This window comes from Macaca thibetana, chromosome 18, assembly GCF_024542745.1.
Source record: "Macaca thibetana thibetana isolate TM-01 chromosome 18, ASM2454274v1, whole genome shotgun sequence".
Classification (NCBI taxonomy): Eukaryota; Metazoa; Chordata; class Mammalia; order Primates; family Cercopithecidae; genus Macaca; species Macaca thibetana.
The window spans coordinates 9,491,848-9,504,205 of NC_065595.1; the positions used below are offsets into that span (position 1 = coordinate 9,491,848).

Genomic DNA, 12,358 nt, shown 5'->3' on the forward strand with positions numbered 1-12,358 from the left:
ACATACCAGTCTTTTCAATAAATCTGAGAAAACTGGTCATCCATATGGAAAATATTGTATCCCTCACTTACATCATATACAGAAATAATTCAAAGCCTACTAAAACCCCAGGCATGAAAATCAAATCCATTAAAACATTTAAAAGAATTATAAGAGCAAGATTTTATGACTTTATGGTAGAAAATGATTTTTCAAACAAGATCTCTTTAAAAGAACAAATGATTAAAAAAAAAAGGTATATTTGACGACATAAATTTTTTTAAAACTTTCATGAAACAAAAGAACCATAAACAAAGTGAAAAGACAAGCACAAACTGATACAAAAGATGCAATACTTAAAGAAAGGCAAGTGTCGGCCAGACGCAGTGGCTCATACCTGTAATCTCAGCACTTTGGGAGGCTGAGGCAGGTGGCTAATCTGAGGTCAGGAGTTTGAGACCAGCCTGGCCAACATGGCGAAACTCCATCTCTGCAAAAATAAATAAATAAATAAATAAATAAATAAATACTACAAGGCCAGGCCTGGTGGCAGGTGCCTGTAATCCCAGCTACTTGGGAGGCTGAGGCAGGAGAATCACTTGAACCAGGAAGGTGGAGGTTGCAGTGAGCTGAGACTGCACTCCAGCCTGGGCAACAAAGTGAGACTCTATCTCAAGAAATACAATACTTAAAGAAAGGCAAGTGTCTAGAATCCACAAAGGGTGATAAATAAGAAAAAGATAAACTATCCAATATAAAGAGAGATGGGGGTTACAAACCCACCGTTCACAGAATAGGAAACAGAGTCAAGAAACATTTGACAAGATGCTTAATTTCACTAGTAATATGAAAAATAATAGTTAAATGGAATACTGAAATTAAACCACTTCACATCCATCAGAGAAGCAAAAAGTCCATACTCTAATAATAATAAGCATTGACAAAGACATGGACAAACTTCATTTATTTCAAGAGGAAAGACCATGGTTACAGCCACTCTGGAGAACAACTGGGTAAAATCTCATAAAGTTAAAGGTATACTCAGAAATCCCAAAACACTCAGAAATTCCACCTCTAGGCATAGACAATCAAGAAATTCTTGCACATGTGGACCAGGAGATACACACAGCTCATAGCTCTGTTGGTTATGATGATGGCAAAGCATAACCACCCTACAAATCCATCAGCAATCAAATAGATAAATAGATTTTTTAATTAACATAGGGCAATTACTATCAGGAATGTTCTACTGTAAGAATGTTAAAAATATTAACTTATTTAACTTTCAAAAGAACTCTATGAGGTAGATAGGTTTTTATGAATTTTAATACTTCCACTATTTTTAGTGACTATTTTCCCCATTTTACAGATTAGGATATTAAGACAAACAGAAATAAGCCTAAGGTCACACAGCTGGTTAGAAATAAAGTCATACAGTAGAACACTACAGAACAAAGGAAAGGAATGAAATAAAATTGTATGTAGCATTATGGATAAATATCAAATCCTGAGAAAAAGGAGGTTGTAGACTGATACAGTCACATACCATTACATTAGTCTGAAAGATGCAAATCAATACTGCATCAGTTGCCTAGGGCTGCCATCACAAATTAGCACGAACTGGGTAGCTGACAACAGAAATGTATCCCCTCACACTTTTGGAGGCCAGAAGTTGGAATCCAAGGCACCAGCAGGCAGCACTCCTTCAAAGGCCCTACGGGTTCCTGCCTGGCCCTTTCCAGCTTCTGGTGGCTCCAGGACTTCCTTGGCTTGTGGCCATATCACCCCAGTCTCTGCCTCCATATTCACACGCCCTTCTCTTTTCTCTCTTCTAAGGACACTTGTTATTGGATTTAGGGTCCACCAGATGGTGCAGGATCATATCTTTTCTGTATCTGCCAAGACACTTTCCAAGTAAGGGCACACTCACAGGTTGCAGAGGATCAGGATATGGACATAGCCTGTGGGAGGGCCAGCATTCAACCCTCTGCGAATATTATCTGTAACTTACAGGTATTTACCTAAGTAATGAAATGCCATTAAAAAAAAAAAAATCTCATGGAAATAATAAACACTAAACCCTCCTCTGGGAAAGAAGGGAGGGAGAGGGTAACAGGAGAGGAAGGTATTACAGAGGGGGTAAGTGTCTCTGTAATTTGTTCTCATTTTAAACCTAGAGCAAACATGGCATTTTAAAGTGTCCTCATTTCAAATCTAAAGCTAATATGGCAACATGTTGAGCTTTGATAGGGCTGAGGAGCAGACACACACCTGTTGGCCATGATTTTCTCTCTTTTTTTTTTTTTTTTTTTTTTGAGACAGAGTCTCACTCTATTATTGCCCAGGCTGAAGTGCAGTGGTATGATCTCGGCTCACTGCAGCCTCCGTCTCCCAGCTTCAAGTGACTCTCCTTCCTCAGCCTCCCGAGTAGCTGGGATTACAGGTGCCTGACACCGTGCCCAGCTGACTTTTGTATTTTTAGTAGAGACAGGGTTTCACCATGTTGGCCAGGCTAGTCTCGAACTCCTGACCTCAGGTGATCCGCCCACCTCAGCCTCACAAAGTGCTGGGATTACAGGTGTGAGCCACTGCACCCGGCTGATTTTCTCTGTAGCTATTTATAATTAAGAAGTAATTCATAATTAAACAATGCAAAGATGTCCTCTGCCTTAACTCTATCACGGTATTTGGAAGAGTTACTTTTGACAGGTCCTTGTTGAACCTTGTCTGCAAGCTGTTATTAAACGCCTATCGTATGATCCACTACTTCTCTCAGTCCTATTCGAATTGGCTCCAAGTCAGAGCTCCTCCATGCATTCCCAACTCACCTCTTAACATTTACAGACTTTCCTCTCCACCATTTAGTTCGCTTTAGATGTTTTTTTTTTTTTTTCCCTCATTAAGAACACCACTGCTCCAATAATGATGATCTGATTTCCAAATATCAAAGACTAATCCAACACAGAAATATCAAAGCCTGCAGATAAGCAACATGGCTTCCTCGTGATGTTTGTTGTGCTTCTAGAAAACAACTTTTCTCACCATCTTTTAAATCATGTTTTACCTTTTCAATAATGAGTATTCTTGCCTACTTTGAGAACATCCTCACCTCTCTCAGAGAAGTTGTAGCATCAGCAAGTTGATGGGCTGAGACTTATTTCTCTTGGGGTGACCTGCCGATAGCAGAATCATTAGCATAATCTCCTCTAAAGCACTAATTTTTTTCAATATTCTTTTAAAATTCTCCGGCCAAAAACGACGGGAACCATGATTATTCCTGGCCATGCCATCTGTAAAGTGGAGTTACTCTTCTTTCTATACCCAGCCATATAAAATCAAGACAACTCACTGAAATATAATTACTGATGTTTTGAAAAATAAACAGTTAAAGTAAAGCTACAGCAGTTTTAGTAATGTACTGTTTTATTTTAGGTGATGGGAAAACCAAAAGTTACACAACTATTTACGAGGTTCAATGGTGAAAGTAACACATTACTGAAAAAATTAAAATAATCTGAGCAATCATAATAGTATGGAATTTAAAATCAGAGGCAGGGTGAGGTGGCTCAGGCTTGTTATCCCAGCACTTTGGGAGGCCAAGGTGAGTGGATCACTTGAGGTCAGGTGTTTGAGACCAGCCTGGCCAACATGGCGAAATCGTATCTCTACTAAAAATATAAAAATCAGCTGGGCGTGGTGGCACTCACCTGTAATCTCAGCTACTCAGGAGGCTGAGGCAGGAGAATCGTTTGAACCTGGGAGGCAGTGGTTGCAGTGAGCCGAGATCGCACGATGGCTCTCCAGCCTGGATGACACAGCAAGACTCCGTCTCGAAAAAAGAAAAAAAAAAAAAATTTGGAATCAGAAGACTTTAATTTAATTCCTGGTTCTTCCAGTGACCAGCTGCGTGACATTGGACAAGTTAGTTCCATAAACCTCAGTTTGCAACATTGGGCTAATGACAGTAGCTACCTGATGAGATTGACATAGACATTAAAAAATAATAAATAGGCATTCCATATATCATAGCTCAGGCTGCCATAACAAAATATCATAAACAGGGTGACTTCCACAACAAAAATGTATTTCTCACAGTTCCGTAAGCTGGAAGTCCAAGATCAAGGTGGCCACAAGGTGGTGTCATTCTGAGAACACTTCTCTTGGCCAGCAGATAGCAGCCTTCTTGCTGTGGGCTCACGTGACCTCTTCCTTCTGCGCCTGTCCAGGGGAAACAGAGAGGGCTCTCTGGTATCTCTTCGTGAAAGGACACGATATCTATCCAGAGCCCCACCTTTCTGACCTCATTTAACCTTAATTACCTCCTTATAGGTCCTGTCTTCAATTATAGTCACAGTTGGGGGTTAAGGCTTCAACATATCAATCTGGGGGAGACACAGTTCAGTTCGTAATACCTAGGTAATATTAGTATTAGATATTAGGCAGCCACAGGACTGGGTGCGGTGGCTGTAATCCCAGCACTTTGGGAGACCAAGGCAGGCGGATCACCTGAGGTAGGGAGTTCAAGACCAGCCTGACCAACATGGAGAAATCCCGTCTCTACTAAAAATACAAAATTAGCCAGGCGTGGTGGTGCATGCCTGTAATCCCAGCTACTAGGGAGGTTGAGGCAGGAGAATCACTTGAACCCAGAGGCGGAGGTTGTGGTGAGCCAAGATCGAGCCATTGCACTCCAGCCTGGGCAACAAGAATGAAACTCTGTCTCAAAAAAAAAAAAAAAAAAAAAAAAAAAGGCAGCCACAGTACTTCTTCGATGCATGTTTGTTGTTTTTTATTGGCCTGCTAGAAAAACCCACGAGAAATAAAAAATGAAATACTAAACCCTTCAACTCACTGAATGGACCCCCTCTTGGCCCAGGAGACCCCAGAGTAACCTTGAAAACTGAGTTCTTGGCCATGACGGGATGGGGTAGACACACCTCAATGGGCCCCTCCCTTGCTGGCCAGCATTAGGCTTTCTTCCCTAAGAGCGAAACAGAAACCAGTCTTTCAAATGACTCCACTACTATTGACCAACCTGACACTGCCCCTCCTTTTTGCCTGATAAGACACCACGGACCATGGACTCTACAAGGAATGTGCAGTTAGGATTTCTGTGTCCTCTGGTTCACCTTTTGAAGTCAGAAGGCCGAACACTCCGTCCTCTGATCATGCTAACATGGCCATTTTCTGAACATGGATCCCTTGGAGAAGCAGGAAGCTTTATTGCTTATGCATATGTTTCCTCATTCATAAAGATTCATGACTTCTCCTGTAGCTTATTAAACATGTATATTGAGGCACCTCGTTCAGCATATATTCCTGTTCCTGTTGCCCCTCCCTCAAAATATCTGTTTCTGTGTTCCCAGCCTGTCAGATGGCCACCCTGCAGGCTGCAACCCTTTCCAGATTTATGAACCTTGTCATTCTTCAGTTGACAACCATAATCCCTATACCATAACTTGCACTGTATGAAAATTATATTGATAGGTGTAACCAAAATAAAGAGAATCTTCTCATGTTTTTTATTAAGTTATGTAATTAGAGGTATGTGGAATTTTTCACTCTGCTTTCTCATGAAACAAAGCATAATCATTATTTCAATGCTCCTACAAAACACTTACAATCACCACTGTCATGTCTTAATGTTTTACAGTTGAAATAGTAAAAACTATGTCCCTGTAATATACTAAAGTGCTTACCTAAGCATATCTTTTAATGAAAGATGTTTGTTCAAGTTTCCGCCTCAGCCTCTGAGTAGCTGGGATTACAGGCACCTGCTACCACTCCTGCCTAATTTTTGTACTTTTAGTAGAAACAAGGTTTCACCATGTTGGCCAGGCTAATCTTGAACTCCTACCTCAGGTGATCTGCCTGCTTCGGCCTCCCAAAGTGCTGGGATTACAGGTGTGAGCCACTGCACCTGGCCCATTGTACCATTTTATTGCTATGAAGATGTTTAAATTGTTTTTATTTGAAGTTCCTGGGCAATAAAAATAATAAGTTACAGTTTTAAACACTGCCATATATATTTATATATTATACTCTTTGAGAAGGCAATGAATGACACCTCACATCAGTTTATACTTTTATCACAGCAGTGTGAGCTGACATTTCCTGATACCCTTACAAATACTGATCATTATTGTTCCTTTCTACTCTCTGCCAAATTGGCAAGTGGAAAATTACTTAACATTTTTATTTGCCTTTCTTTGGTTTCTATTGAGTTCAACTTTTTTTTTCTTCTTTTAGTTGGAGTCTCACTCTGTTGCCAGGCTGCAGTGCAGTGGCGTGATCTCAGCTCACTGCAACCTCCACCTCCCGGGTTCAAGCAATTCTTCTGCCTCAGCCTCCCAAGTAGCCGGGACTACAGGCACTCACCACCACGCCTGGCTAATTTTTGTATTTTTAGTAGAAACAGGGTTTCACCATGTTGGCTAGGAAGGTCTTGATCTCTTGACCTCGTGATCTGCCCGCCTTGGCCTCCCAGAGTGCTGGGATTACAGGCGTGGACCACTGCGCCTGGCCTGAGTTCAACTTTTTTCACACTTCTTGTTGTCCATCCAAGGTTTCATTTGTACAACACATATCTCTGATTAGTAGAGTTTTATTAAGTATATGATGGTATCTGCAATCTTAGAAAAGGGACTTTATGGGAGGTAACTTCACTATTCCTAAAACCTCCCAACTTGATTCTTCTATCTTACACTCAAAATATTATTAAATCCCATACTGACCCTGCACTGCAGCATCCTGAGAAAACTCCACCTGCACCCTCTGGATGTGACACAATTCCTACATTCCATTGTCAGGCAGATAGTGAAGATTACCTAGTACTAGGTGGGGGGATGTTTTATGGCAATTCCTGGGCTTCAGTTTCATCCAGTGTTGAGTGCCAAACCCTCCAAGATGACACTTCCTCTTTCATCATGTGGATTTTGCATCCTTAAATCTTCTTCTAGTGTGTTGCTGTGTAACCCTCCTTGACTGAATAAACAGTTAGGACTGTATTTCTCAACTCACGGAGAATTCCTGTTGCCTGGTGTCTGGATTTGTCAGAAGTCTCACCCAGCCAATTATAATCAATCTTTATTTTAGAAGCTGTTCTTTTTTCTTTTGTTCCCCCACAGGCTTAATTCACTTTACTTTTTGTGTATAAAACTCTATGTTGTAGCCACAGCTGGAGCCTGGGTCCTCTGCACGGAGACTCTGGTGTGGGTCTTGACCAGGTGGTCAGTGAATTCCTAATAGGGAGACTTAGTGAGTAGGGTCTCGTTCCAAAGGTCAAGGGTCAGGTAGCTGTAGATCTTAGAGATGGCATCAAAGGTGGCCTTGGTGAAGTTGCCCAGGGTGGCAGTGCAGCCCCTGGCTGAGGTGTAGCAGTAATCGACACCAGCTAACATGAGCAGCTTCCTGGGCACAGCCGCCGAGAGGATACCAGTGCCCCCGGGCGCGGGGATGAAGCACGCCAGCACAGAGCCCCAGCGGCCGGTCACCTTGCAAGCGACGGTGTGGGGCTTGCCTATCTTGTTCCCCCCGTAGCCTCTGCGCACGGGGACAATGGAGAGCTTGGCCAGGATAATGGTCCGCGAATGGCAGTGGCCACCTCCTTGGAACAGTTAACACCCAGACCAACGTGGCTATTGTAGTCTCTGATGGCAACAAATGCCTTGAACCTGGTGCGCTGGCCGGTGCGGGTCTGCTTCTGCACCGGCATAATCTTCAAAACCTCGTCCTTGAGAGAGGCCCCCAGGAAAAAGTCAATGATCTCAGATTCCTTGATGGGCAGGGAGAAGAGATACATCTCCTCCGGGGACTTGATCTTCATGTCCTTGACCGGGCGGCCTAGCTTGGTGATGGGCGCCCACCCCCTATCCTCGCCCTTGCCTCCATAAGCTCCGCAGCCTCTGCCCGGGCCTGGTCCACTGACAGCCACTACCCCCGCCCCGGATGCCACTGCGGAAACCTCCGCTGAAACCTCGGCGGAAACCACCGCCAGTTTCACATCCCAGGGTCCCCCGGGGCTTCCGGCCTCCGCTGCCCGGGTGTCATCCGCCATTTGGTGTTTTCGCGGGGAAGATGTAGAAGCTGTTCTTGTTCGTCATCACTAGGTAACATCCTTTGTTTTAGAAGCTCTTCTGTGTTCCTCATCACTACGTAACTTGTTTGTTTTAGAAGCTGCTCTATGTTCATCATCGTTACGTAACATCCTTCGTTTCCTGTTCTTAAGGGCTTCCAGAGAAAACCCGAAGTCAGAAGCACACGGGCATCCACTTTCGGCCGCCCTGCCTGAATATGACATAGACGGGTGTGAACAACATAAGAGTCTTCAGGAGGCTCGGTTTGGTAACTTAGGCGTAGTTAATACATCCACATCATTTTTCTGAATTCTATGTTTTTTCATCTCTTCCTCCACATTTATTCATCTAAAAATGGAGGGAGAGGTTCAAAATTTTTTTAAAAACACGCTGAAGAATAGTGAGCCTTCTTCATTTGGAATTCATCCCAGTGTTAAAACAAATGAAAGAATATTGTGCAAATTTCCAGGAAAATGTCAATGATGACTGGCTAAATTGGAACAAATATCGAAAGACTCCAAAATGTTTACATCCCAGCTGGAGGCAAGTATTTCATTCCAAGTCAGGGACGAGACAAAGTGAGACTGCAGCAGGGGAATGGGCACAGTGTGGGTCCCAGCCCCCAGCATCACCAAGGTGCATTCCTCCCTGAGGACACCAGAGTTGTGACGAGTCCTGTTCCTTTAGTTTTAGATGTTTCCTTGCAGAAGCCACCCCCATTTTGACCACTCCAATAATACTGTAGGTGGAGTTCAAAAGCTGAAGCGGGTACACCGTGCCTCCAGGTTGTGTTTGTGGATGATACCCTATCAGAGTCTGACTGTCGTCTGACATTTGCATCATTTCCCTGAAAGAACATGTGTAGACAGGCCAGCCAGTGGCCCTGTCTGTATGGCAGTGGCTGTGGCACTCAGTGTTGAGTGTGGAACTAGGACTGTGTGATCACTTCCCTGTATTTCCCTTTCCTTATCTTCTTTTGTTTATTTTTCTTTTTTGAGACAGTCTTGCTCTGTAGCCCAGACTGGAGTGCAGTGGTGTGATCTCGGCTCACTGCAACTTCCACCTCCTGGGTTCAAGCCATTCTCCTGCCCAGCCTCCTGAGTAGCTGGGATTACAGCCACCTGCCACCATACCCAGCTAATTTTGTTTTGTATTTTTAGTAGAGACAGGGTTTCACGACGTTGGCCAGGCTGGTCTCAAACTCCTGCCCTCAGGTGATCTGCCCACCTTGGACTCCCAAAGTGCTGGGATTACAGGCGTGAGCCACCACACCCAGCCTAATTTTTTGTATCTTTAGTAGAGACAGGGTTTTGCCATGTTGGCCAGGCTGGTCCTTAACATAAAGAATGATAATGACTTCCTCACAGACTGTTGAGAGAGTTAAATAAGTCAACACACATATAGTGCTTAGAGGAGGGAGCAGTAAATGTTAGTTTAATGATGTGAACACACACAGGCATACTTGATAAAGCCTAGTGAATATTTGATCTATCAGTAACAAAATATTTAAAAAACAGCAATGAAGATCAGCAGTTTATTTTATAATTCGGGAACTAGATAGCCACAAGCAACAGTTTCACTTTGACTTTCAGACACCACTGAAACACCTGTGCTAGTATTCAGGCTAAAGCTCTTGAAGAGGGTAACATATTTTCTCTACCTACCTACCTCTGGCCACAAGCACTTATGTGAATTGGAACTCAGGAAATGGTCAAAATTGATGTACTCACCCCTATTTATATGAATGTTGATTTAAATAAATTATTGAGATAATTTAACACATTGATTGTTCAGATTAGAATTAAACAGAGTGACCTTTGAAAATTTCATCTCATGATTACTCTTCATGGCACCTACCATCAACTCTTTTCTTAACCATTGCTCAATACTTAATCCGCACTCCTAGTCCTACCTTCTAGCTTGAAGTTATCATTAAACTAAATAACAACCTTTAAATGAAAAGCAGGATGATACAGTCTCATTATCCCAATACATAAATCATTTGGTTGTAATGCCACCAAAATCCATCACCACAGTAGCAGCGCCTTTCCCTTGTAATATGAACATTATTTCTAAGTACTTATTCTTCTAAGTCAGAAATGCTCTTCCATTATTACATACATCTGTGACAACCATTTCTGAATTCAGGTTTTGTTTGTTTGTTGGAGACAAGGTCTTGCTCTGTCACCCAGGCTGGAGTGCAATGGTATGATCTCAGCTCACTGCAGCCTCGACCTCCTGGGTTCAAGCAGTCCACCCACTTCAGCTTCCTGAGTAGCTGGGACAACAGGTGTGCACTACCATGCCAGGCTAATTTTTTTTTTTTTTTTTTTTTTTTTTTTTTTTTTTTTTTGTAGACATGAGGTTTCATCATGTTACCCAGGCTGGTCTTGAACTTCTGGGCTCAAAAAATCCACCTCCCCAACCCTCCCAGAGGGCTGGGATTGCAGGTGTGAGCCACCGCACCTGGCTGAATTCTTGTTCCTAGTGGCTTTTGTCCTAAGAAACGTCTGTTTGTTTGTTTGTTTCTTTGGAGACAGGGTCTTGTTCTGTGACCCAGGCTGGAATGCAGTGGCTCAATCACAGCTCAATCTAACCTAGAACTCCTTGGCTCAAGTTATCCTCCTACCTTGGCCTCCCAAAGTGCTGGAATTACAGGCGTGAGCCACTACACCTGGCCCTTAGAAACTCTGTAAGCTATTCCTTAGGGTGAACCTGGAAGCACCTTAGTAGATCCATTAATTCATTTATTCAGCCAACATTTGCTGAGCCCCTGCTGTGCTTTGAGCTCTCCTCTAGGAAGCATGGCAATGCATGCAGGGGCAAGTCTGCGTTCTCCCACGTGAGTGAGGGCTTCACCATCTCGAGGTGAGGTGGAAATGCAAGGGGCTAGGGACAGGAAGAAGCAGATAAAGGAAGGGGACCTGCTTTGCTGGCTGCAGGTACACAGTCAGCAGCTCTGACACGGGAGCTCTCCATCAAGACATCATCGCAGAAGAGATGATTCTTCCTGCGTCTAGGACAACAGCATATACAGTCTCTACCAGATGGCACGGACAGTTTATGGAGGTGGATGTGTAAAGCAAACATCCTCCTCACCACTCACACCCCTCCCCTCACAAGCCTCAAAGCAGCTCAGAGCGTTCTGCAAAGAGGAGGCTCTGGTAGTGCCGCAAGCCCTTGCCTCCTGTTTACATGGCAGCGACTGTCACTCTTTTCCCCAGAAGAAATTTTGCTGTACTCTTCGAAAAGCAAATTAGGAAAGCATTCCTGCTGGCAAATGGAATGTGTCTTCCTGCCATTGCCAGCAGTGCCAGGGAAAAAGAATTGGGGAAGAAAATCAGGGTTTTTTCCCCACAGCCTCACCTAAGCTTGGGTGTTGGTACCCACCTAGAAAGAAGAGTGAGTTTAGTGCTCAGTAACAGTCAGTTTGACCCAGAGCTGGTGGGCAAAGGCCTAGATGTCTGGCCTGCTTTGTCTAATTCTAGAGCTGAGGCTAGAGGAGAAGGCCCTTTCTCTGCATCTTAGTATATTCCTCCAACCCAATATGACAATAAAACACACTTACTTATTTACATTGTTTGGATCTGCCCAAATCTCATGTTGAACTGTAATCCCCAGTGTTGGAGGTGGGGCCTAATGGGAGGTGATTGGATCATGGGGGTGAATTCCTACCTTGGTGCTGTTCTCCTGATAGTGAGTTCCACCTCAAAAGGAAGCTACCTGGTAAAACTGTCTTGCTGCCTATCAGGGTCTTTGAACACATTCAGTGTTGAGGAGCAGTGTGACCAATTTTGTGGCAAGAAAGTCCCTCCCTGTGAAAGACCATCATACCTGGCCTGACAGCAAAGCTGCCATGACTTTTCAAAAGCCAGTCCAGGCCGGGCGCAGTGGCTCACGCCTGTAATCCCAGCACTTTTGGAGGCCCAGGCGGGCGGATCACGAGGTCAGGAAATCAAGACCATCCTGGTTAACACGGTGAAACCCCGTCTCTACTAAAAACAGAAAAATTAGCCGGGCGTGGTGGTGGGCGCCTGTAGTACCAGGTACTCGGGAGACTGAGGCAGCAGAACGGCGTCAACCTGGGAGGCGGAGCTTGCAGTGAGCCAAGATGGCGCTGCTGCACTCTAGCCTGGGCGACAGAATCAGACTCCGTCTCAAAAAAAACAAAAACAAAAACAAAAGCCAGTCCAACTGGCAGCCAGGAGGAGTGTGTGAGTCTCTAGTACCCCAGAAAGGTAATAGAAAACAGGTCTTTGAAAATGATACATTTTATGTTAGAAAGGCATTGGTATATACTAATG

General features: G+C 43.8%; 1 long non-coding RNA gene across 2 annotated transcripts in view; it reads right to left on the minus strand.

Moving 5' to 3' along the window:
* Positions 1-12,358, minus strand: part of LOC126941380 (uncharacterized) — a 52,482-nt gene that overhangs the window by 16,370 nt on the left and 23,754 nt on the right. For both annotated transcript variants that reach the window (XR_007721281.1, XR_007721280.1), the window contains exons 2-4: positions 4,073-4,197; positions 3,687-3,808; positions 377-469 (exon numbers count right to left, since the gene is read on the minus strand). This is a non-coding gene — a long non-coding RNA (uncharacterized LOC126941380). The remainder of the gene's footprint in view (positions 1-376; positions 470-3,686; positions 3,809-4,072; positions 4,198-12,358) is intronic.